This window comes from Anser brachyrhynchus (assembly GCF_964034855.1).
Source record: "Anser brachyrhynchus genome assembly, chromosome: 4".
NCBI lineage: Eukaryota > Metazoa > Chordata > Aves > Anseriformes > Anatidae > Anser > Anser brachyrhynchus.
The window spans coordinates 10,215,240-10,241,881 of NC_137698.1; the positions used below are offsets into that span (position 1 = coordinate 10,215,240).

At 35.7% G+C, this 26,642-nt stretch overlaps 1 protein-coding gene across 9 annotated transcripts in view; it reads right to left on the reverse strand.

Annotated features, from left to right (window-relative positions):
* Positions 1–26,642, reverse strand: part of GRID2 (glutamate ionotropic receptor delta type subunit 2) — an 800,504-nt gene that overhangs the window by 483,794 nt on the left and 290,068 nt on the right. Inside the window, exon 1 of one of the 9 annotated variants that reach the window (XM_080592182.1) lies at positions 1–6,673. This exon is cut by the window's left edge and continues 23,181 nt beyond it. The exons of the other annotated variants lie outside the window; for them this stretch is intronic. The gene's annotated coding sequence lies outside the window, so the exon portion shown is untranslated. Of the gene's footprint in view, positions 6,674–26,642 lie in introns of those variants that run through there. 9 annotated transcript variants of the gene reach the window in all.

The window sequence follows — 26,642 nt, forward strand, 5'->3', positions numbered from 1 at the left end:
ATGTTCTCTGATTAGTAGAGTTGTAAGAACATCATACCCTGAGGGCTGCCAGTCAGACTTTGTAGGGGTGGAGTACATGAGCCAGATCTCAATATAGAAACTTCTGCTACCTAATTCACACTTAGTCATACCTGCATAGTCACAACTACTTGAACAACAGCTTGGCTGGCACATAATGGTCTAAAAAGTTGAGAACCTATCATTACAGATTAAATTAGAAGCAGAAATAAGATGTTTCCAAAGATTCAGAAAAGTTTAATCCAAGAATTTGATCTGGGAATTTCTCCGTATTCCATTTGCGTTTATTTCTATTCAGCTAAAACAAATCCCTTAAAAACTCAAGCTGTGGCAACTTAATGTGCACATTTTGAATTAACAAAGCGGTAAGATTTCAAACAAGAAAGTGAAGAGCTATTGAAGCTATGCAAACTGCTGCTGAAAAGTTAAGGAAATCATGAGCTGTATCATAATACTTCAGATAGTAATATGTTTAAGACTCAGTGAAAATAGACTCATAAATCACATCACCTAGAACTTATTAAATAAGAGACAATCTACACTGTATACATAATCAGTACCGACACTTCGTCAGAAGACACGCGACGATGGGACACTATCCAAACAAGGAGTACAATCAAAGACCTTTTTTTTCTGGTGAAATCAGCTGACAAAAAAATAACAACAATACTTTTTTCATAAATTTCAAAGAAAAAAAAAAAGAGAAAGCTTCCTTTGGAAGAAAGGATTATTTACCTCTTCAAATATTGTAATATTGTTCTGTAAAATTAGTAATAATTTGTGACTTATCTGGAAATGCAAAGGATTCAAGTAAGAACAATGACTGAACCCATGGCTGATTCCAAAATCAAAACTGAGATGTCTTCTTTCTTCTACCTTTGTATTCTGTTGCCATATCTTATAGCATCTTGATTAATTTAATTCATAAATGAAGGAAATAACCATCTCCATAAAACTGAGTCATAACTTCCAAGGGCAGTATGTTTGACTTTCAAGTAAAAGTGTAAAGGAGCTTTGCTTTTTCTGTATAATTAACCCATTGATTTTCTAGGAAATATCATTCATCTAGTTCCAACCTGTCCATGTCTTTTTAGCCAGAACTGTAATTTAAAAAACCAGTTCCCTCAGGTACTAGTGAAATTAAATGCAACATGGGGTCTCACAACAGAGGACATTTTCCAAAGCTAGTAGATATCAAAGAGAGGTTAAATCTTTTATATGTTCTGAATATTATTTGTCAAATTAATTCCTGAGGTAGCCGTGTGGAAGACAAGGCAATTTGCCTAAAAGGGCAGATTTACACAAGATATGGGACTGTTTCAGTGTTTATGATTTCCTGAATTGCAAAGCAATGGCTGACTTACTTCAGATTTAAAATTCAGTGTCCTAGACAAACTTTTAAACCTTGTTTGTTGATCTGGAAGAAGAAAAGAGCATTTATTTATGCAGAGCGCCACTAAATACGTCACTGCTTTAGCTTCTAACAATTCTCTCATATATTTAAATATAAAAATGCATAATGTGAAATACATCTGCTTAGTCTGTATAGTGATGTTTAAAACTTCTTAGCAGAAGTGTGGATAGACAGAACTACAAATAGCATTAACACTATTAAAATTAAGGAAAGCTACCTGATGCAATCATAGCAAAAATATGACTGAATTAACATCTTAAGCATTCATTCAACTTGAAAGTACCTGAAATGAATGACACCAGCCCATACTGACAGTTTATGTAGCTCATGTTCAGCATTGACTCTGCCTATTTTGTAAGGTCCATGCTTTTTGAAATCCAACTGATATTAATGCATTCAGTCTCACTCAAAGTTTGCAGTCAATGGCAGAAAACCTCAATAATCTCTTCTAATAAGCTGTGATGTTTGCTAAGACATAAGAAAATATAAGAAATAAGAAAAAATAACTGCCTACAATCCACCTCCCTTACATTTCTAGTCTATCTGCTATAGGCCTGTCTGAAATGGGGCAGAAAAAGTGAACTTCATGTTCCACAATATAATGCACTTATGATGTATGTGAGAGCTTTGTAATTTTTTCAGCATTAGAATCATAGAACGGCTTGGGTTGGAAGGGACCTTAAAAATCATCTAATTCCAACCCCCCTGCTATGGGCAGGGACATCTTCCACTAGACCAGGTTGCCCAAAGCCCCATCCAACCTGGCCTTGAACACTTCCAGGGATGGGGCACCCACAGCTTCTCTGGGCAGCCTGTTCCAGTGCCTCACCAACTTCACAGCAAAGAATTTCTTCCTAATAGCTCAGCTAAATCTACCCTCTTTTAGTTTAAAGTCATTCCACTGTGTCGTATTCCTCCCTGACGAAGAGTCCCTCCCCAGCTTTCCTGTAGGCCCTCTTTAGGTACTGCAAGGCCACTATGAGGTCTCCCCAGAGCCTTCTCTTCTCCAGGCTGAACATCCCCAGCTCTCTAAGCCTTTCTTCATAGGAGGGGTGCTCCAGCCCTCTGATCATCTTCGTGGCCCTCCTCTGGACTTGCTCTAATAGGTCCACATCTTTCTTGTGCTGGAGACCCCAAACCTGAATGCGCTACTCAAGTTGGGGCTTCTATTCCTTTCTTAGTACAGATTATTTATTATTATTATTATTATTTTTAAGTCTGCTGAGTGCTGAGCAGATATTTTCCCTGGACTAGTGGCAGAGATGCTTAACTTTGGGGGAGCGCAAGAGGCTCTTCAGTAGCTACCTTTGAATTAGAGCTTCTTAACGCATCAGAGTTTTTACATTGTTATTACGGAGCTGTTTAAAGTAAATCAATAATACAAGTTAATTTCCAGACATTATGGCTCTTTCCCCAATTTTCTGTTGGTTTACAGGTAAAGGTTCCAAGGTAAAGGCTGAAGCAAAAAGACCATTTTGAGAAGTTTCTCCAGACATAGAATTATCACCATATTTTTGAGAGCTGTTTAAAATTTCTTCTTCAGCTCTCAAAAGTTGCATAAATATGTAGCCATTCAGTTATGAAGAGATAAAAATGTTCCAAATAAATATAATTCTAACAGCTTTCAATGTAAATTCAGCATAGTGTGTAACATGTCTCACTTCAAATGCACCCTGTATTATGGCTCACTGATGCCTCTCCCTAAAGTGCATTTTTAGTAATACGGCATGCACTGCGATTAGCTGCCCGAGTTCATACGTCTGTCTGTTTTCTGGTGCTCTGCCTTCCAGTGCATGTGATTCCTTCTCACCAGTGGTATAAGCTGCTTGCTCATCTGGAGACTGAAAATATTTAATGCCATTTCCTTTCTGGTTTTCATTGAGATTTCTCAGAGTGCATTTCTGTATTGTCATCGGAGAATACATCACATTTATGCCAAATATGAACCACATGCAAATTACGCAGCATTAGACAGGAAATATGCTACAAAGCAGATGCTTCTGGATAGTACTTTCTCTTTCACCATCAAAATTTCACTCAGAGCAACCCAGAGTAAGCACACAATAATATGGTCCTATTTTACATCCATTCTGCTTCACACATCCCAGAGTAAGAACGTACATAGATCTGCTGTAACAGTTACCTAGGCTGGAATCCAAGGAAGGAGGTTTTTGTTCCCCCCACCCCCCCCACCCCCCCTATTTTTTTTCCCCTAGTTCAGGACATTTCAGTATTAGAAGGTATATTCATTCTCAGCAATGCTTTTGCTTAGTAAATAGTGCAAAAACATGAATTTGAGGTTTTTGAAGCAACTAGGAAGTATCAACAAGGAATATGGCAAAAGGATACGGTATCAACTAAGCATCTGTATTTGTATTAATGCATCAAGAACTGTATTTTCAAAACACCTTCAGGAGAACAAGAAAGATCACTTTCTATTCTGACAATGGTGTGCCAGCAAGCCAAACCTGAGAATCACAGTGACAAAGTAATCAGTTTATTTCAGTCTTAGCTTTTTGATTGATGCTCCTTCCCAATGAATTCTGTCAAACTGGTGTCATTGGTCTAAGCCAAAGACATCTAAGTTTCAGATGTAGTGTCACTGGTGAATACTAAAATCATGCAAAAGTGGGGAGAAGACAGGGTAGTTACATGAACAGATAAGTATCTTCCTGTTAGCTGCAGAACACATCATTTAGATATTATGCTTATAGAGGCTTTTACAAGTCTAAAGAAATAAAACTGGTAACATACTTCATTCTTTAAGATGAGTTAGAAGTGTTTTCAGGTACTACATCTGCTCTAAAATCTTTCTGCCAAACAAGAAAAACAACTGAGTGACATTACAGGTAGTTTTTTATGATATACAGTGAACTGTAAATACAAAAAATACCTGAACAGAATCTGTCTGGATTTACACTGGCTTTACTAAGATAAGAACTTGTCTGGAAGTATCTAAACTTAGGACAAGTCCTTGTTTCAGAAGAAAGGGTTTAAACGTGTTATATGCTGCCTGAGTAAGTGATGCTTCAGGGGGCAGCAGGCACATCTGGGGAAGTCAAAGAGTATTAGCTATATTAGAGGATTTTTAAAGAATCTTACTCTAGCTGTATTTTTATTTTGGATTGATACAAAGAAAATAATGAAAGCCTTTCAGAACTATGCAATTGGTGTCAGGTTCTAACTGGCTGAGATGCATTAATCTGGTATCAGTCAATTGAAGAGTACACAACAGTTTAACCTAGCGTCAGTAGTAGCCAAAGCAAGTGTCCTTCTCTTTGCCAATAACAATGGCTGCAAAGAAATAAATACAAAGAACACTGAAATTCTATGATTCTAGAACACTGATATGTGTTCTACGAACACATTTATTTTCTCTTACTTATGACTGTAGTAGCACTCCCTAAAGTACATACCCTAAGCAGAACAATACCTGGAGGATGAAAAGGCAGCGAGGAGTTAAGTTGCAAGGGGACAACACAAAAGAAACATTCTGGTCCCAGTGGCATTAATGAAAAAATCTTTTCTGCCTCTAATAGGATCAATTCATTCCATCCTAGTAATATTTTAAGAATGAAAGAGCTACCATTTTCTCCCTTCCTAGCAGCTATCTGTTATATATAGATGTATATTTCTCATTTCAGTGATTTTCAATTACAACACTTAGCTCTTTGTCTTCTGAAACATTTCTTCTTCCGAAGTCTGATATATAGTACATAACTTGCAGATAAATATTTTTCTGTAATATGATTTGCTAACAGAGTCTTTTCAAAAGAGCTTTTTCACTCTTGCTATTGAAGGAAGAACATCTTGCCTCAAAAATGCCTGTTTTTCAGTGTGCTGTTGCACTGGCGACTATGTGAAATAAATCTAAAACCGAAGAAACTAGAAAGCTCCCAACACAAAGAATATTAAGAAATATACCTGAATATTTGGATATTCTATAACAAGGCACATCTTAATGTCAAATTTACATAATTTGTCTGAAAATAAAGGTAAGTAAAAGACGTCTTTTATCTGATCTTTTTATTGACCTTCAAGCAGTTCTGTAGAAACAGTAAAACTTCGTGGCACTATTTAAACAAAGATGAGCTGAATGCATAAGACGTTATGATAATCAGTTTCTACAAAAATATTCCATATTAGGCTTCCTGGCAACATTTGCCTATTTTTTTCCCCACCTTTGCAGAACATTTAGATTTTTGGAATGAGTTTTCTGATTGCTGAATGTCCTTAAGAGGACCTTATTTCTTGCTTGGTTCCTTACACTCTTTAGGAATTGACACTAAGAATTATTCTTGAAGAAACTTGATGAATAAGTTTGGTTTGGACTATTTACAAGTGACATCAGTGAGCTTTGCTGTCTGAAGATCATGGATCACTCCACCCTAGGAACAGAGTGTTTTGTTACTGAACAAAAAGGTTGAACAATATAAACCTGGGAAAGTAAGCTAATCCGACTGCAAAACCTTTCTGACTATCAGTATTCTGTACCACTCTTAAAGATACAAATGTTAGTCTGTAGGATGTATGGCCATACATTTGTGTGCATGAATCTTATCTGTTCACGAGACAAGTAAATCTCCCTAACAGATTCTCCAGCAAGGACAGACTGAAGTTACGGAAGACAAATGCGTCTGCTGAACAGAATACAGTTTTTCTAGTGCAAACTTCATTTTATTTATATGTCTATAAAACCTGTCCTACAGGGAAATCCACCCAGCATTATACTATTACTCTCTTCTTGAAAAAGAACTGTCATAAACACACATGGGTAAAAGAAGGATCAGCTCTGAGATATGACCAGTAGTACTGTAAGAGCTAGGATTTTTTTTTTTACTAATCCAATGGTCAATAATCTAACAGTACTAGATAAATGAGGTCATCTGTGGGACATTAATTTGGGTGGGGAGAACACTAAGAGACTAAAGAGACTGAATTGGGTACTAAATGGGTGCATCAAATACATATTTTTGTTAAACATTTCTTGCTACATCAAATCTTTCATCTTACAAGTAATAAAAAAAAAAAAAAGTATATTATTTTCGTCCTTATAGACAAGAAGCAGAAATGTATAGCAGAACAGGAATGCAAATCTCATCCTTCTTAGCCTTATCACACTTTTGCTAGTAAAACATCTGCTAAGCCTGCAACATTAAATACGTCCCTTGATAATACTTTGTTGAGCTCCTTACATTAATAATCTTATTGTTTATAAATTGTCTAAAACTGTGTAATCTATTAACTGATCATCAGTAAGCACTTAAATTTGCAAAAAAATATTTCTTCCTGGTCCTATGTTCACACTGAAGGTTCTCCACTCATAATGGTAATAATAGTTACATGGTCTCTTGGGCTGATTTGTATTCTTACTTGATGTGTGACACGGATCCCCTAATCACCTGGGATGGCACCAGTACAGAGTGGCACTTGGGCCGTGCCCTCAGGTTTTCTGTGCAATGCAATGGGTGTGTGATAGCAACAGGGGCAGAAAAGGAGGGCTTGTGTACATTGCTGAATCAAAACACTGTGGGATGCACATTAAGACTCAGATTGGTGTGAAATAATATTCAAAATGCTCTGAAATATATATTATTCTGGCCTGCCAACTTCTTTCTTCCAATCAAGTATCCCAGTTTGAAACAGGCACTTGCTTAATGGTGACAAAAATGTTACCTACCAATTTGTAAGTACTTGTGAACATGGTACAGATACTCAAGGCTAGACCAAGAAGGTCATGGGAAAAAAAAATAGAAAAAAGTAAATGAAGTAACTTTGATATTGCATTATAGCTACATTTTGTGGATACTATAAGATATACAACACATCAATATAACTATATTCTTTCTTTAGCTAAACAGTAACCTTTTGCTTAGCAAAACTGTCAGACATTTGTAATAGAAGACAACACAGTATCCTTCTTCACTTTCTGAAATCTTAGGAGATAAACAACCAGGTGAGAACAGCCACAATAACTCATTTGATCAATGCTATAAACTGCTTTGCTAAGGTTTTTAATATAAACCTACTTCCAGGGCTAAAAGATCTGTACACTTTAAGTACAAAGGTTGGCTAGTGCTAAATTAAACAATACATATATACATTTAGGGATCAACTGATAGAACAAACATGATGTTAAAAAGGAAAAAAATAGCTTTAAAATAACACCAAAAAATGAGAGAACAAAATACATTAATTCTACTGTTTTCAAGGAACTTAAACCAAAATTTGAAAATGTAAAATGTGATGTGATTGCAAATAGGAGATAGATGGATCTAAAATGAGAATATCACATATCATAAATTATATTTTACCTGAAATTTAAAAGGTTTCAGCTCCAGAATTCTTTTTTTCCCTTATATAATTTTCCCAAGCAAATAGTAATTTTAAAAAAGAAAATTATAACTACAAGAGAAAAACTCAGTATTTTTCTGCTGTATTTGTGATTGTAATAAACTAACAGAAAACACTTTTCCCAGGAGATTTCTGATCATTTTTCCAAGTCTCAGAAACTTTGGATAAAATTGGGATTAAAAAATGTTATTAAGCCCCAAAGCCATAGTTGTTATACATATAAAAGTTTTAAAAGAGAAGAGGATTAGAGAATGAAGTTTAATGTTATACTGTCCAAACTTAATTAACAATAAACCCACAAGAATTGTACTCATATACCATTTTTCTCCTGGAAATGGCTAAGCTGAGGGTGCAATACAAATGCCTTTTGCACTCTGGCATTCAGGACAGTGGCATCATGTCAAAGACAGCCTTTAAGAAGGAGTTGGGAAAGAGAACAACACATTACAACAAGACTTAAAAAACATAGATGCACAGAGTTACGTATTTAAACCTAAGCCATTCGCATAGATACCTCATTATAGTTAATGGAAGGAAAGAGGAATCTCCAAAGGGTTATTAGGATGATCTATCCTATAAAAAAAAAAAAAAAAAAATCTTTGGAATTGTCTGTTTCTCATTTATTTTTGAAGGGTTTGATGAGGTAAAGGCGAGTCTGCAAAAATTACCAGCCTCTGGTTTGTAACATATATCCCTCAGGTAAAATTGAACTCCACAGAGAGCCAGAACTGTACTTGTGGGCCACTGAAGTTCCCCCTTGTAACTGTGAAGTGATGGGAAGTTTGTGTTTTTTTTTGTCCTCATTATGAAAAAAGAATTTCCTTCCATGAGGAGGAAAAAAAAAAAAAAGTGAAAAATATCCATCAAGAAATGATGGAATTTGGAATTGTGGCTTTGTTGGCCTATAGCCATGAACCTACAGTGTGAAGCTGGCAGATCAAAAATAGAAACTGAAAGCATACAAACTGTGTTGACATTTTTAATTTGATCTGGTGCTCAGTATAGGCTGCTTTTGAAGGGGTTCTGTAATTTACCATTTAAAAGGATAGAGAATGAGTAAAATGAGAACCATAGAGTCTTTAATATGTTTTCCTTCCCAGCTTTTAAGATGTTCCAGCCCTTACAGATATTTGGAAGTACTCTGCTGAAAACGAAAATAGTAAACAACACTGATTTCTAGCAAGTTAGCAGTCTCAAGAAAGAAGTGAAAAAGCAGCTCAAAATGCACAGAGAAGGTAGAAAAAATAAGTCTGAAAGTGTCATTATGGTCAAGACTTTAGGTTATAAACTAATCTTTGAAGATTAAAGTGCATCCTAATGAATGTGAACAGATTACCATTATCTACTTTAGATATTTGCTTCGTATTGCTGTTCCTTGGAGCATTACTTAATCTTTTTCCAGCAGTGTATCTTCATGCTTTCACTGAATTTAGTGATAGTTACTCTACATTATGCAAAACTTACATGGGACAAATCCACAACTAAAATGGTCATTGCTACCACTTCAATGGGATGCTGCCAGCAATATAGGTGGTTTCATTTTCATGTTTGTCTTACTTCTCAGTTTGACTTACCACATTCTAATCAAACAATCGTGCAACCCTCTGGCTGCCAAAAAGGGAAGAAGAGCCCTATTTTCATTGACCATATTATGTTCAGTTAAAGACAGCACAGTACAGAAGTTTCTTAAGGTGAACTTTTGATAGAAGCTGACAGAGGGCACTTTCTCTTTAGATTGTGAAGTGATGCTACTTTAGCAGTGACCTTGTAAATCCACTTTACTAACAACGTATGCCTGGAAAGGCAATATGCTTGACTAGTTTTTCTTATTTGATTTCTATCATGTTTCTTTTAAATTCGAGTAAGCCGTGTGCTGCAGCATACATTTTTCCGATTTTACTACTCACATTTTCCCCTAAGATCATCATTTTCAGCAACACCAGGCTCCTCCTTTTTTCTTCAAAGCCACAGTAGCTGTATACAGTGTAGGAAAGCAGTGAGCGTGATTCCTCAGCCTCACTGCAGCTAATGCACTGGCTGCTGCGAGGTGCCAGGTAAATCACATGCGCTCCTCTGGCCTCAAATTTGCCACCCACACTGTGGCGATAATTCTTTGTGCCTGCTTTGGATAGTGCCACAGAGATTAAGGAGGTTTTATTGGGAACAGCCTTTTGGTTCCTAGGGCAAAATTAGTTCTGCTTCTTACACTGACATTTTGGACGACTATGGGGCTTTGTTGTACTACTGTGAGGTATTATTAAGTAATGCTTTAATATGTTTCTTACGTGAGGTGTACCAAATTTGCTGTCATTTCACCAGCAAGAAGCAAGTAACAGCTTCTGCCACAGCCATCCTCCAGCTTCAAAGAGCTGTTTGGCTAGCGGCAGTCAATGGGAAAGGAGAACAGACAATATCTTCAAGTACGTTTGAAACAGCTGCCTTTTTTGATACTTCCCTGATGGAATGAAGCATGTGATTTCTAGGACACACACATGCTCCATTGACCCAACCAACTAAGTTGCTAAGTTATTTCTAAACTCAGTTTTTCCTTAAATTGATATTTCTATGTTTTTCAATTACATGTAACAATGGCTACATTTTTTTTAAAGAACCTTAAGCATGATTTTATTTTTCCTGAGCATAGAAATATTTTAAAATGTCTCTCTCCCAAAGAATAATGGTACCACAAATAAGCGTAGGATTATTGGTTATAGAAAAAAAAAAAAAAAGGAATGGAAGGAGAAGCACAAAGCAGTAAAAAAGAGATAACCAGCACCAGAAAAAGCACAACATATATGCTTTGTTTCCTAAGCAAGGAGAGATAAATATAGGCCAAAGTGAGAGAAGATTTGCAGGCTTATCTTCAAATATATATATATATATATAGTTTTTTATTTTATTTTATTTTATTTTTTACTGTGTAAGTAAAATTCAGGTGGACACTGCTGATTGGTAACATTAATTCAGAGCCTACAGGAGCCAAATGGCTCCTATCCAGAATGAAACTAAACATTACTTCTCGGCAAAACAGTAACAATGCAGTCCAAAAAAAAATCATCTTAATTTATTCCCAAAATGATATGTCAGATTAAAATAGTATCTGTTTCTGGTATCATTTTGATGAGACAGGAGTCTAGTGTCTCCCTCATAGTACAGAACAGTGGTAAGATTTATTGGCAAAGCTTTCACTTTATTTACTGTAAAATTGTCAGTTTGCTCTTTTCTGGAGATAGTATAACAGTTTCCATATGATGAAAGACAGACAACCTTTGCCTGATAATTCATTGTATATGGGTTTGGTTCCTTTTTCTTGGAGGAATGGATAGTCTTTCCCCCCTGCAAAACAATCGAAATAGTTGTCAATGTGGAAACAAAAATGGTAATGTCAAAATGTCCTTTTGAATTGTATTATGTAGTTCCAGACACAACGCAGGAAAGGAAAGTTATTAAATGTCCCATAATTCACAGTTGTATTAACCAAATTTAAATTGCTTACATTATTTTGCAGAAACCTACTCTAGCTCACATGACAATCCTTCAAGCTACAGTATGACTTCAGAAAATACTAACAAGAAAAAAGAGCTTCAAGGTATGTATTGTGTGGAGTAATTAATTATGTTATATATAATTTCACTCTCTTTGCATGACTGGATCTATAAAGCTTGGCTAAAGCACTTACACCTATATTTCTTGAGTTAGTTCTTAGTTGCCAAATGGACCTCCTACCACTCTATTACTAAGATTTAGTACAGCTAATAAATAAGATCATAAGCTCCTTGAAACATGTCTCACCTTATTATTTGTGTAACACCTAAGTACAGTACAGTAAGAAAACACAATATTATCTGCTCATCAGGGTCTGTTCTGATGAGCCAGTCAGAACTGTGGTCTTGTGCAGTGTTTTATTTTCAAAGCATCAGGTATTTGAAAGGCCCAATACATATAAAAACCACAGCTCTAGTTGTTTGATAGTGGATAATATGAGGTTCTGTTACTCATCACTCTGAAAAAAAAAAAAAGTGAAAATTTCTGGTTAGAGAACTGGTCTGAGACTAGGGAGTGGAACAGAGCAATGACGAACAGTTGTGCAGAATTGCTGACTGCAACTGTAAGTTGTTGCAGAATTGTTAACTGCAACTGTGACTTCTAATGTTTATAGATACCCAGGATTATCATCAGAATTAAATGTTACTACTGAGCAGTTTAATATGCCTAATCTGCTTGACAGTTATTTCAATACATCTAAGAAATATTTGTGAATTAAAATATCTTTAAATCTAGGCAGTGAGGTGGCTTTTGTGAAATGGAAATCTTACACACAGCCATAACATTATTAGATGCTGTAGAGCACCATTCCTTTTAGAATCTCAAAACGTATTAAAAATAACGATAAGCTTTGAAATGTCATCATCCATCGTTCTTTTTAGTAGCTTTTGGTAGTGGGGCATCATCCACTCAGAAACTGAAAGTCAGCATTGCTTTATAATGATGGTGGCTATATATAGAATATGTCTGAAAATAGTGCATCGCCATAAGGAATCCACCAACAGAGAGGCACATACGCAGATATACACAGTATGGGATGCAAGCAAAGCCACATCCTGGCATTCCTCTCTCCAGTTTTCATCAATTTGGAGAATCCAGGGTAACATAAGGACAATGTGACACATCAACAGCTAACGTGAATGTTATATTACTAACATATTAAGAACCTATGCAGACAGTGTGTTCACAGCAGAGAAATATCACCCTGAATCTTTTCTTGATGAAAGAACTTGAACTCCGCCAGATTCCTGAGAAGCCTGTGCGAAAAAAAAGAAGGAAAGTGGCCCCCAAAGACATAGCACTTGATAAAAACTGGGTGAAAACAAACCAAATCGGGGCTTCTTGTGTTTTGATCACTCCGCAAAGAAAAGATAACAGAGCAAAGTGGTCACACTGCATTACACGCTGCATTCAATAGGCAAAAGAAAGCATCCTCTGTATAGGTACTTCTAAATGAGTTTTCAAGCAACCTCAAGCTATTTTTAAATTGGAAGCACTAGAAAGTATCCGTATAGCCAGACTTTCAGATCTGCTTACTTCAAATCTTCTGAAGATGAGTGCTCCAAAACTGTGTCACGAAACTGAGCTAGTCTCAAAACCTTACCTCCAAAACTTCTGATGTAAACACTAGAAGGTAGTGAAGAAACATTGGCCACACCACCACCACCACCTGCCTTCAAAACTATTCTCTTACACCAACAGAATGACATCACAGTCCCCCTCTCCTCCAAAGACCTTGAACATTATTAATGGCTCCTTGGGCTACAAACAATTTACAATGATTAATAGTTAAACGGACATAATGCATATACCCACAGAATTGCCATTCGATTCTGAAGTTGCCAGATAGGATGCTATTTTGAAGTGAGATCATACAACCTGGGTATTTAGGTGACAGCTGAACAAACAGAAGATGAAGACAATGTGCCAGTGTTCAAAGCAGCAAGACAAATAGGACACATTTTTACCTTTTAACAATAAAAACATTATAGGGACTTTGGTTAATATCTATGTGCACAATTTACATGAGTGTGTAACTAGTAGACCACAGGGTTCTTTCTGATACAGAGGGAGAAGGGACATTGACCAGCCATGGGCAGATGTTAATGGCAGCTGGAGATTCTCCGCAGCTGAAAGTCAGGACTTTAATTTTCAAAGTACTGGCATTTGATTTTGAAAAACTTAATAAGGTTTTCAAACACAGTCATGTTGTTTAATTTTCCACCTCCCTTTTTGAGTCCTCTTCTTCCCTCTCTCTCATCATCAATCCTATTTTCCTCCTATATGGAGGAGACTACTTTGAAGCTGCTCGTGCACCTGGACTGCACGGAGCCCGCCCAGAGCTCCTGCTGTGAGGAGATTCAAACAAAGAGTCAGCAAAGAGTCAGTGTAATTCCTGAATGCAAAATAGGACAGTGCTATTTAAACTAACAAGTTTAAGGCCTTGATTCTGCAAAAGAATTAATGCATATGCCTAACTTGACACACATGGATAGTCCCTTTGTTTGAGTTTATTGTAAGGCTAAGAACAATTTTCAATAGCTTAGGGGGTTTAAATTCCATTTTCAAGTTTGTCTTACACACCTGTAAGTCTTCATGGTTTTGAAAATGGAAGTCAGCCTTGATTGTCATTTCAGTGCTTAATTTTTTATACCAACTGAATATATATCGTATAGTACCTTCTACTCATTTTTCTTATCTACCAGTGTAAAGGAGTGAATTCTTAATATAGCACCTATTTGGAAAGGAATTGCCTGATGCAATAAATAACACCTAAAATCAATGGCAGTTGTATATTGCTTAAAAATTAGTTCAATTTTTTTGTCATGTCTGTTCATCATTTTCAGGCTTTGAACATTAGGCGAGGAAAATCCTGGGGGTTTTCAGTTCTGATGGACAAGGCTGTATGCTCAGGTTCATGATTAACATAACAATTAAATTAAAGATGCTCTATAAGTTCCAGAAATCAATATTGAAGAAGTAGGTGACTTAAATTAGGTAGAGGAGAAATAGAAATGTATATATGCTTAGAAAATCTCAAGCTTCTGAAAACATATCGCCAAAAATATTGGATGTTACAGGCACGTCTGTGTCCAGTAAAGAAAAGAAGCTTAACAATTATATGTATTTGAATGCATTTTTGGTTCTCTAGGGCACTTTTACTGTGGATAATATGTGTACAGATGAACTACATAACAATGCAAACATTTAGGAACATCCATAATGGGTTTGACCAAAGGACCACCTGCTCAATGTGCTGACAGTGATGAGTAGAGAGAGATATAATATACTAGAAAACTGATATTTATCTTTCAGCAAATCTTTTAGCTTCTGGAAATCAAGGATTTAGAGATCTCAAAAGCAAACATCATGAAAGACATCTTGTACACTTGAAAAGTTAAAAAAAATCACATGGTAGACAGTGGGAAAATGCCAGATTCGGCAGCATTTGAGTATTTTTTATCCCCATGACTTCCTGTTCCTCATATTTTGAAACATATCAGATTTCAGCTGCACACTACCTCTAAGATATATACTAGTAGTTGCCAAAACTTCAATCAACTTATGACATGTACAATTGATTTCTTTTGCAAAAATAACACTATAGAAAGTGGCTAACAGAGTTCAATGCATGTCTGAACCTTATCAAGCTCTTATATAATCGGCTGACAAAACAAGTAGGATTTTCTCTTTTGCTGAGCACAGTGCTTGGCCTAAGCCTCCCAAAAAGTGACCGAGGTGAAAATTATGATAATGGGACTAATTTATCAAGGAGGGGTACTCCTTCACCATGCCCAAGGGCCCTCTGGCATGCATAAGAAGGGCAGAGGAAGAGTCCTGGACTACCCACCATCTCAGCTGCCATCAGTGACAGTCAGGTGAACCCGCAGAAACACAGTATAAAATTCTCCCCCACTTTTTTTTTTTTTTTTGACATTATTTAAGTGCTTTCTCATTCTTAAGTGAAGCATTGATATTTTTAGTATTGATGTCCAATGACCCTTGCCTGTGAGGGACAAAAACCAGGAGCTACCAAGCTGCTCACTGACACAATCCATTATTCTAGTGATTTTGTGATGTAAATGTTTGGGTAAACAACTGCTGCTGTTAGACTTCTTCCATGTACTTGATCATTTACAGTGAATTCTGTGTGAAAACTGGAATTACAGAAATTATGGAAAGTGAACTACCAGGATTCCATGGAATTAAATGATTCAGAAACTTGATAAACCTGAAATATCCAACCAACTGAGCAGTTTGGTACTCCTCGTTCCAGAAGAAAAAATTTTCAAAAAGCTTACACCATGAAGAGATGTTATTGTTTTGCTATACAGAAGATCACCAATGATAACCTAATTCTCACATTTCATTCTCACATAAAAAGAACTCAGATTAAAATGAGTTATTGAAAACAGTAATCCTGCCATAATGAGTTAATCTTTCCTTTCACCGGGAATTCTTTTCAAGTTCCAGTTGTCGTTCTACTGCATTACAAAGGTCAAACCACCTTCAATACTGCAGCAAACTATACCTAGAAAATGACAATAGGAAGGCTAAAATGTACCAGGCATTTGCCATGTCAACATGTCCCCAGTGAAAATCCCTTCCACTTCATGAACTAGGCAAGATATACACTTCATTAAATCACAGACAGCATACTCATTAAAGATCAATGGCATCTTCCAAATGCATTTTGTTTTTCTTTAGTCCTAACATATGGTCATAATAACGCATCTAACAGTAAGCTTGGGCACTGATTTTTAATGAAAAATAATGTTCAGACTGGCCCATGTAATTTGCTTTTATGTTTCTGACCTTGTTCTGAAATGAATCCCCATAGTTCCAAAACATTCTCATTCCAGGTTCTCAGTTCTCTTGCCAAGAAAGGCAGATGTCGTGTTTGTAACTTACAACATCTCTATTTAAATCATACCCCTTCATGGTATTAGCTGGTATTAGTCTTCCCTTTCTATACACTCAAATTCCCAAGAGAGGAGAAAGAAAAAAGGTCCAAAGGTCCACTACCTGTAAGTTCATGGTAACAGCAACACAAATATTCCTCACAGACGCACACCGTGCTTCTTTCTAGCACGAGAAGTGTTGTCATTTCGGAGACATATCACATCAGCGTATTTTGCCATCTGCGTAGGAGCTCTGCAAGCCCAGAAATGATCACAGAGGAGTGATCAAAGGTCTGGCAACTATAGTGACATTTTTCATTCTCAAATGGGAAAAAAAAGGTCCCATGGCATTTTCTACTAAGGCACTCCAAAGTAAAACTTCATACATTGGGGACCTCTTCCAAGTATACCAGCCTTAAAGCATGAACTTGCAGCTTACACTTTCACTTGTGCTCCCATCACCTCTGCTAATTACACAGACAGGCCGTGTCAATACTTTCTCCACTCGTTTTCTTTTCTAGTAATGTACATGATGGTGAATGCTAACGTGTGCAGTGACAATAAGAGTTATACAGCTGTAAGACACTGAGTTCATTGTTTTAAGGTATATCTGGAGTCTGTGCACAATATTGTCGTTCAGGGTGAACTGAAACATTCACTTGTCTCTAAGTCTCCTCAGGGGTGTATCCAAGTGCTAGGCTCATAGTCATATTTCTCTTAGGGTAGAAACAAACATATTTTCAGTTGGCCCACTGGATTAAACAATCTACTCAAGTTATCTTTTTATCTTTGTTTAGGTACTATTTAACCTCCTGTTGAAAAATCAGTACGATTTTAAAGACATATATACCCTTGTGGATATGCCTGCTTCTAGAAGAAAAAAATAATAAGGACGTATTTCTTATTCTATATTAGTTTAGTTGAGCATTGCTCTTTCATGAAATACTCACTGGGTCCATAAACATCTGCTCTTCAGAGTCTTGACTGTAACTGTAGCTTTAACTAAAGTTCTCCAGCCTGCATCTTCACCACAGTGAATAACAAACAGTGCTTACATTTCTCCAGGCCTTGTTCAATAAACCGAACTCTTAGATTTGTAATTTCCCCACCTCCAACTCCTATTCCAGCTCTATCTTTTTTTTTTTTTTTTTACTGTTTGTTCAGTGACCCTCACTGTCATGGAAAAGGAAATACAGGACACTTATTCCTTTGATACAAGGACTGGGACCCAGTGTTTTGAAAGCTTCTACAATAAAGAGGGCACCTTGGTCGCTGATTGCCCATGCTCAGATACTAACCATAATTCTGTGTTTAATCACTGGTTGTACTTCTGCACCAAAGTGATTATGAAGTTACCCACTCTGTTTTCATATCCATCTTTGTCCTCCGAGGTTAGCACATCACTATTTTAAGTCTTTTCTTCCCATAACCCTAATTAAAGCAAAATGGCAATGAACCAATATGCCACAAAAAATTAGCAACTTTCTTCTGTCATTTGTGTTTTTCCCCAAGAGCCTGCAAAAATGCACAATGAGTTTTTTAATCTTTTGTTCCTGAACCCTAACCGAACTTCTAGCTTTAGGCAGCCAACACACAAGCTGCAGGTAGCCCTGTAGGTCTTCAATTATTATTAAGCTAACAATACCTTTAAGTTCTTCATATTACGTCAAAATTTCAACCAGAGCGATGCCATACTTCTTCTAGATATTGAAAGCAAAAAGTCTGCTACAGCGCATTCTCATACCAGCACTCATCCAAAATCTGGTGCACTGACACAGCACAAAAAGAAATACAGTTCTTCTAACCCTGATTGCCAGAATATCACTCCTAAACTCCAGCCTGAACCCTAGCTTTTATGAGATCTGAAAGGATCTTAGCTTTATGAAAGCACATGTGAAACAATTTATGATTCCATCTGATAGTAGTAATCATTTTAGTTACGTTAACTGAAAGAAAACTAATATGCAGAAGTCTGCAATAATTCCTTTCTCACAGCAACCCCGGTCTTCATTTTAATTATAGTCTAATGATGTATGTGAGAATGTGAATGAAAGCATCTTTCAGATCCTAAACACCATCTTAATTCTTAATCCATGTAGGTTTTCAAGACTTTACATGAAATAGACCTGTGCGGTATCTCAGTATCTGAATTCCCAGCTAATGCTAGGTTTAACCATAGTCTAATGACCCATAGCTTCATCAGTACAAGCATACAAGCATTGGAAGGAAAAAAAAAAAAAAAAAAAAAGCATTGTTGATTTTAACAAATTTGAAAAAAAACACCCTCTTGATTTTTCAAATATATAGATGACAGGTAAAATGTGCAAAAAGCTTAGAGAGGTGATTCCATCACTCTTATTCCGAATAAATTTGTATGAGTCCTTTCATAACAATGTCAATAAGAAAAGCATCAAAAGAATATATGAAACCAGAATTTGACCTGCTCCAGATTTCCACATAAGTTTCATTAGTCAAATCAATTTTCTTTAGTTTCTGATTTTTTTTCGTACAAGGTACATATCTTTATTTAAGTTTTAATTCATGTTTTTAACATGCAAAACCAGAAATGAAGTTTATATCAAAGTCAAATGAATTAACATTAATTTCAAGAAAGAAAAATGTTCAATTAAATTCCAATACTTAATTTTTACATAATTTGATTTCAAGCTTATGTGTCCAAATAGTACAAAACAGGAAATATTTAATATTTTATGCTTTTATAAAGATGTAATATCTGAGTAGAAAACTCTTCAACAGTGTGTCTATCTCCAAACTCAGACTGTTTGGACTGTCTGGAGTTCACATAAGGGAAATGGCTTTGATATTTTGCCCAATTTTCAATTTTGTTAGAGAAATATTTGTCTTTCCTATTTACTCGTGTTCTCTACAGATGCCGCTTTTCATGTGTGAATGTCTTTCTAGCAGTGCCACCAGTATTTTCTGAAATACTTCAGAAGTGGGGGGCTGAAAGGCACTATGCATCTTTAAGTTGTTACTATTACATTTTTGCAGATTTTATTCTTGACAAGGGTTCTTCTGTGGTTTTAATATCTTATTTTTCTGCACTCCCCCACTTTGTACTTCCTTTCACGGTTTTTCAGTTGTCTAGAGGGTTTTCTAAGTGGTTGCAGCAACTGTGTATTTCTGACATTCCTTCGTGTTTTCCTGCAGCTAATGTTCAGCTTCATTTGCTTTGTTGCTCTTAGAATTCTCTTAGCTTTATTTAAAGACACACTTGTTTTAGATCTCAGAGTGGTCTACCTGCTGAGTTAACAGTTATTATTACCTATAAGGAGAAAATGTATTTTGAAAGAAATGAAAAACATGCATTAGTGGAAAAGGTCTTATATCAGCAATTAAATAACTTATTTGAATTACAAGTGATGGATTTGCAACTAAACTAAAATCTCTCTGAAAAAATGACACTTACGTGAGCATCGGTGGCAAAATTACTTGACTTATTGTAAATGCACATAATTCCTCTAGGAATGAACAATACTGTAGCAACCTGAAGTCCACATTATTATTATTTACGCAGAGCTGAAAAGACCCATTTTTCCTCACTTTTTTTGTATTCATTGAACAAAAGAAATACTTTGTGAATGTAAATAACTGTTTCTTTATTAACCTTGGGGCAACCTTGAAGCCAGCCATGAAGCTGGCTAGATTCCTAGGCTTAACAAGAGGAGAGACAACTGATGAAAAATTATAGAAGACTACTGCTGAAACATCCTCAATTTTAGAGGCAGAAGCTTGTAAGAAGAGTGCCTTTGAGTAGTTTGCAAAGAACTACAAGTAGTAAACACATACAGCTCTCCTGATGGCAGCTGTGTGTCAACAAGACTATTGGTATACCCGAGATAACTGCATACCGATCGTATTGACATACCCAAATCCAGCGGAAATTTTCAGGCAAAATTATACTGACTGCAGTGAAACTATTTCAATGCTTCAGGTTAAACACGCATTTAAGCACTGTTGCCATTCTAGAGTACTAATTTGTGAACTTCTCTATACCCTCTTAGGATTAAGGATATACTCTAATTGCAAAATATACTAATATCAGCGGTAAAAAGTATTTTTGCATTATTCACATATTGCATAAATAGCACATGAATATTTTCACTGCAATCAATGGAAATCATAGATTTCCATATCACACGCTAAACGCTGAGGTTGATTACCATTATATTTAATTTATACTAATCAGTGTGAACCAAGTGGGGCTTTAATATCATATGGAGATTTACAGCAACTATCTTTTTTTTTTTTTTTAAGGGTAAAAAAAAAAAAAAAAGAAAATACATACAGGGCCAGACACGGGTGTTTAAAAGATCACTCTCAATAGGTGGTTAGAAATAGATACTATGTATTTTAAAAACATTTAGATGTTGGTATTTGAAAATACTTCAGTCAAAAGCTTTGTCTTTCTTTTTAGAGGTTTTTCCTAAGTGATGGCAAAGGCATTTAGTAACCTTTTTAACCTCATCTGTTTCTAAAGGTCTCTACAAATAGTTTATCTTTCTCAGAATTCAACAACAACAACAAAAAAAACAGACTTCCACATTTATTTTTTTTAAACTGGAGAAAATTACATATTAAAATCAGATCAGTACATGTCACCATGTTATAAGCATGACTGTTATCTCAATATAGACTTTTATTTTATATATTGAAAGTCCTCAGGCTACACGTGCTTTCTATTGTAGGGACATTGGAGAAAAAAGAAAATAGAATTAAATAAAAATGATTTTCTACAAGACTTCCGATCTTTCAACTGTTGTAGCTGAAAGAAAGGAAATTTCAATTTGCATAACCACTCTAAAGCTCTGATTTTCAAAATACCATCAAACAGACACCTCTAACACAACTGAGGTGACCCCTGGAAGTCATTATCTTGAATGCATCAACACTGCCTTTCTTTGCTTTATAATCTGTTTTTTGTTTATTTGTTGGCTTCTTTTGAAGGGGGACCTTGTACTAGCTACGTAAAGAGGACAATGAAACAAGTGGTCTATACAACCTTCCTATACATCTACCATTTATACATTCATACCTTCCTAGTGAAGCCAAAACGACCATTTACTTTCTTCACTCATTGACTTGCTGTAAAATAAATTAGACTAAAGACTTATGAGATAAGGATTATCTAATTACCTCTTTGAAATTGAACTATCACAAAATTCTGAATTTAGAACTAGAGCTCTGGATTAATTCTGCCAAATTATTAATTCCTGAAATACTTATCTAATTTAATTTTAGCAGTAGATGAACTAAAAAAATAAAAAAGAGCACAGAATATTAGAAAATATTATTCAAGTTATATCAGAAAGAGCTTTCCATTAATATTTCATGAAAAAATCCTATGAATATGCTATCTGAACATTTAAAATACCTGAATTACAATAGTATATGGAAAATAATTAGTCAGGCTTTTGGAGGGATTTTTTTTTTTTTCTAGAATCTGGATTCCAAACCTAACTTGAGATGAACTATTCATGCCATTCTGACTTAGAGATGAAGGAATGAAGGAAAGGGTCAGAGAAAAGGACATCTGGCAGAGAAAGCAGGAAACTCGGATCAATCCATGAATTTCTCCTTCAAGAAGGAAGTCAGAAGGCAAAGGCAGAAACAGTATGCAAGATATGATGAAAACCAGAAAACTGAGAAACACCTTCTGAAAACAGATCTGCTTCATTAAACACTATAATGCTCAAACTCATCAATTTCCATTCCAAATGCCAAAACACTCCAGTTCATCACAGCTTCCACACACTGACACATCAGCTTTTGAAGGGGACTTCCAAAACCTAACAGGCTGCAGAAGAAATTTCAGAAGCAAAATGTTTTCCATACTGAAATATCTTTTTGTAGTGAATAAACGGCACCTTGGGTGCGGATGCCCAGGCTGCGAGGGGTAGCCTTTGTGAGGAGAGGCTGGGGCTCTCACACAAAATACTCTGTGTGTATCTTAATGTGCTACCCTAAAATTACACATTGCAGGAAAGTGAGCTATGAAGAAAAAAGGTGCGTATATTTTTAATGCTTTCCCCTCTCCAGGTTACCTGGAAGCTAAAGTGAGACTGAATATCAGAAGACACCGCATCACTCCATGTGGTTAGCACTGATGGATTAGGTAATGTTAATTTCTGCTTAACGTTAATAGCTGTGCAAGTAAGGAAATGTCAGATTAGGTTTGCAGGTCCACTTTTTAACTAAACTAGAACACACGGTTCTGAGTTCAGTTTCTATGTGAAATCTCCACTTGTTTGTTGTTTAGAAAGACACTGATTTCTGTGTGGCAATTCAGCAACTCCCATCACAGAGCACAAGCGGAGTTGCATAAAACAGGACCAATATGTAACTGAAAGTTAGGTCTGTTACTTAGAGATTTATATGTATATTTATGAATGCAGAACAGCTGTACTCTTTTTAAAGGCAATATGCCATACACACCTATATCTTACTAAAAGTTGATAGGATATCAAAACACATTTATGAACTTGTAAAATAATTAGGAAGGCTAGATTTTTGTATAAGCACTTTTACATTTATCTATGTTAAAATGAATGCATAACAACATCAAAAGTTGTACTTTGCCATACAAACAATGCTGTGATACCAACTACAAATGCAAAGCTGCCGTTTCATCAGAGTAATGTTGTTACATTGCATTGCCATAAAAGTTGCTTTCTAATAACATGCCATTCTGCTCTTTTTGCTAGTGCTAGAAATTAAAGTCAAAGCTGCCTTCCTGAAGCCCTTTGCAGGAAATTGAATCCAATTATCTACCACTCAGTCAGTGAAGTTTGAAACTTAACACTCATGAAAAGAGATTTTTGGAGTTCAGATGAGTTCACTGAGTATGCCTGAAATCAGAATTCTCTATTTTCTGCTGCTCGCTACACTCCAGGTAAGACTCTAATCAAGTCTTCTCCCACCTCTTTTTCAAAGAAGACAGAAGAAAAAGAGCAGGACAGGGAAGTGGTTTTGCCATAATAGTCTATATGAGGCCTGAAGGAACTCTTGGGTTTAGGATGGCTGTCATACTCATCATCTCAGAAGTTAAGCATCAAATTCTTACTCCCACTGGGGCAAGACAGAGAAATTAAGAATCTTAGCTCGGATTCTGTCTAACGGAAATGATGCCTATTGAGAAGAAACACAAGACTGCCTTCTCACGGACAGGAAAAAAAGAGAGTAATTTTGCTGCTAAAATGAAATTAGTCTCAACAGAAACCATCATAACACTGTTTGGTTCTAGTTCTATTTAAATAGTTTGTTGAGTTTGAAGACAAATGTAAAATAAAAACAGTAATTAAGATACTTGCATTCATAATAGTGTTCTTTGTTGCAGTATGCAGTTGGACGTTTGTCTTTCAGTTTACTTATCTTGATTTTATTTCAGTCTCTAAGAATACTAACAAAGGCAACAATTAATGCACTAGCATTAAAGAGCTACAAGCAAGATCTAAAAGTGTGCAGACAATATTCTATACTCAAAATTATTTCCTCATATAACGAATCCAGAAATTAGTGTCTCAAATAACTAAAGCATATGTGAGACCACAATTTATTCAGTTGTTTTGAAAATGAATTCATAAATATAAGCTGTATTAGTAGTTCCACACAACACTAAATTTCCTTCCCTTCTATTTATTCTTACATTATTTTTTTTCTTTAAAATGTCTTGCACAATTTTACTTAGCCAATAGAAAATTCAACTTACAGTACTAGTACTGAATATTGACACCAAATTCTCATTGTTACACTGCCTGGTTGTATAACCACATACCTTTTCATGGTTAGTTAAAATATCTAAAACGACAATTTTTGTTTTGAAATTTATCATCCAAATTACAGGAAGACTATGAGTCAGAAACAGAAGAATAAGATAGAAGAAAACAGATTATACTGGTTATTAAAATAACAAAATTCACATTGTAGAGAATAAACCGTACACGTTTTGATTACTTTGATCTTTGGAGATTAATGCCTGAATTTGGGCACAAAAAAAATGTTCAGGGTAGAAATGAATGAAAGATAGCAAAGCAATTTAAACACTCAAAATAAGCTGAAAGTAGCATGGTCTATGAACTGAGGGCCCAGCCCAAGAGGCCCCAAGGCCAAAACTGCATGAGGAGAAGGTGAGAGAGAGGGATGAGATGTGGCACAGGCTGGGAGAGATCTGTTTAGAGCTTTCATGTGGTTCTCGGAAATGCTGAAGCTTTCTCAGAAAGTAGATATGTAGGAAAGGCATTACTGAAGCTCTTCAATACTATCAGAAAATCAGAGAGGGAATTATAATTCTTACATATTGCATGGGGAAAGTCAGGAGTATGACACCTTGAGAACAAATACTTCTTCATGGTTATTCAGATCTGTTATTCAAGATATCTGGGCTTGTGATTAAAAGCTTTTAGAATCCAACAATAAAACCATGGGCTCGGTAGGAGACCTGAGATAAGATGATCACATATGCCTTGTCCAGATTATATAGGAAAAGCAAGCCAAAATTATCACTGAATCTGGCTCTATGCACAGAATACAGCAGATAGAGTCTGTTCCAAACAAATGATAAATGTGGTTTGGCTAACTATTGTCACCCAAATGCCATTCAAGAAATCTCCAGAAATCTAGTACACAATAGTCAATGATAACCTGCTGAGTAAGACATTTTCTCATTTCCAGTGGTGTAGCGCCACTGGAAAAATCTAATGCTTCTTGGCACATTCTTACTACATTAACTACTACAGGCGAGAAGGGAAAAAAAAATAAAAGAAAAAAAAAGTAAGTTTCCAGCCAAATCCTATTACTTGGAAACGTAAATTTACATGCTGAGCATGCTTTTTCTTTCTTATCTACATTTTCTCATTTTGCAGCACTAAAAGTAGCTTCAGGGTGCTTTAATATTTAATTCCATTGAGAACCTTAATGCTTATATCTAGCTTTGTAAACTTAACAAAAAAAATTAAACAGAAATATTGCAAATACCATAGCTAGCACTTCAGCATCTAGGAAGACCAAAAAGAGAATACACATGCATTAATAAATCAGCCAATATAGGTTTTGATGCTAATAGCTACCAATAATAAAATGATTAACACCAACAGTATTTGAGTAATTTATCTTACATTTAACTTTGACAAAAGACAACGTATGTGCACAATTAGAACAATGGGGATGCAAATAATGCAACATATTACTTTATATGTTTTGCTTTAAAAAAATAAAAAATAAAATAAAAAAGCACCTTTTTGTTTGTTTGTTTTTCATTATTATGCAGAAATTTTGAAGAACCCACAAACATTCTCAGATCCTGGGAAACTGCACAGAATACTTTTCCAGACTCAAAACAGGGGCTAATCTCAGAGATCCAGTTCACACTAGGGAATCTTTCTAACAAACTTAAATTTGTTAGGATCAAGACCACGTATAAGGAAAGCTGGAAACTTCCTATCTGGAAAAGTTTCTGGGAATAGCTTCACTTTAGACAGTAAACTTTGTGCCTAATTACTGATCTCAGTTACTGAAAAATTGACTTGTTCTGTGTTTATGCTGAAATGACAGAAATAAAAAATGACTCAATGCGCTCTTTTAAAGGAAAGAGTTGCATAAAATATATACACGAATTATGTCAGCAGTTCTCAAAATACTTAACTGCAGAACCATTTTACCTTCTTCAAAATAAATTTAGACTATGCATTGGCTTCTCTGCAAGATTTTTTTTTTTTTTTTAAAGTGTATGACACCTTTGTGCCCCAGAAATACCAAGTTAACTTTGAAATGCCAATTCTGTAAGGTGCTCCCGAATGTCTTTCAGCCTTCCAACTTTTTCTTTTTTCCATTGACTTCCAGGCTTACCAAAAGCATTCACACTTTCCTTCACAAAAGCACACAGAAATATTGTGAAACAATGCAGGAGAAATAATATATATATAGAGAGAGAGCCTACCTTCTTTTGCAAGATGTCAGTCAGGAAAAATAACTGGTCTGTTTATTAAAAAATAAATAAATTTCGTCATACTGTATCCTCCTTCTTTACTGTGCCATTAAAGAACAATTCTAATACCCATCTTTCAAGATCTCTTAAAATTTCATCAACTCCTGAATACATCGACCAAATAAATTTCCCAATAAGTCAAGGACTGAAAACATAAGGACATCAGAGGCTATATCGATTGAAGTCAACAAATACCACATGCAATGTTCCTGTCTCTGAAGTCAGCAGGAAGGCTATTGTTTAGTGCACAATTTTGATTTTAAGGGCAATTATATTTCATTAGGATACCTACTTTTTTTTTTTCTTTTTTCCGTAATCAAAGTAGAGAAAGGTAAATTTTATTCATAGTCCAAAAATTCAATCAGTAACTGGCCTCAATATTGACAGCATTAGAAGGGAGCTTGCT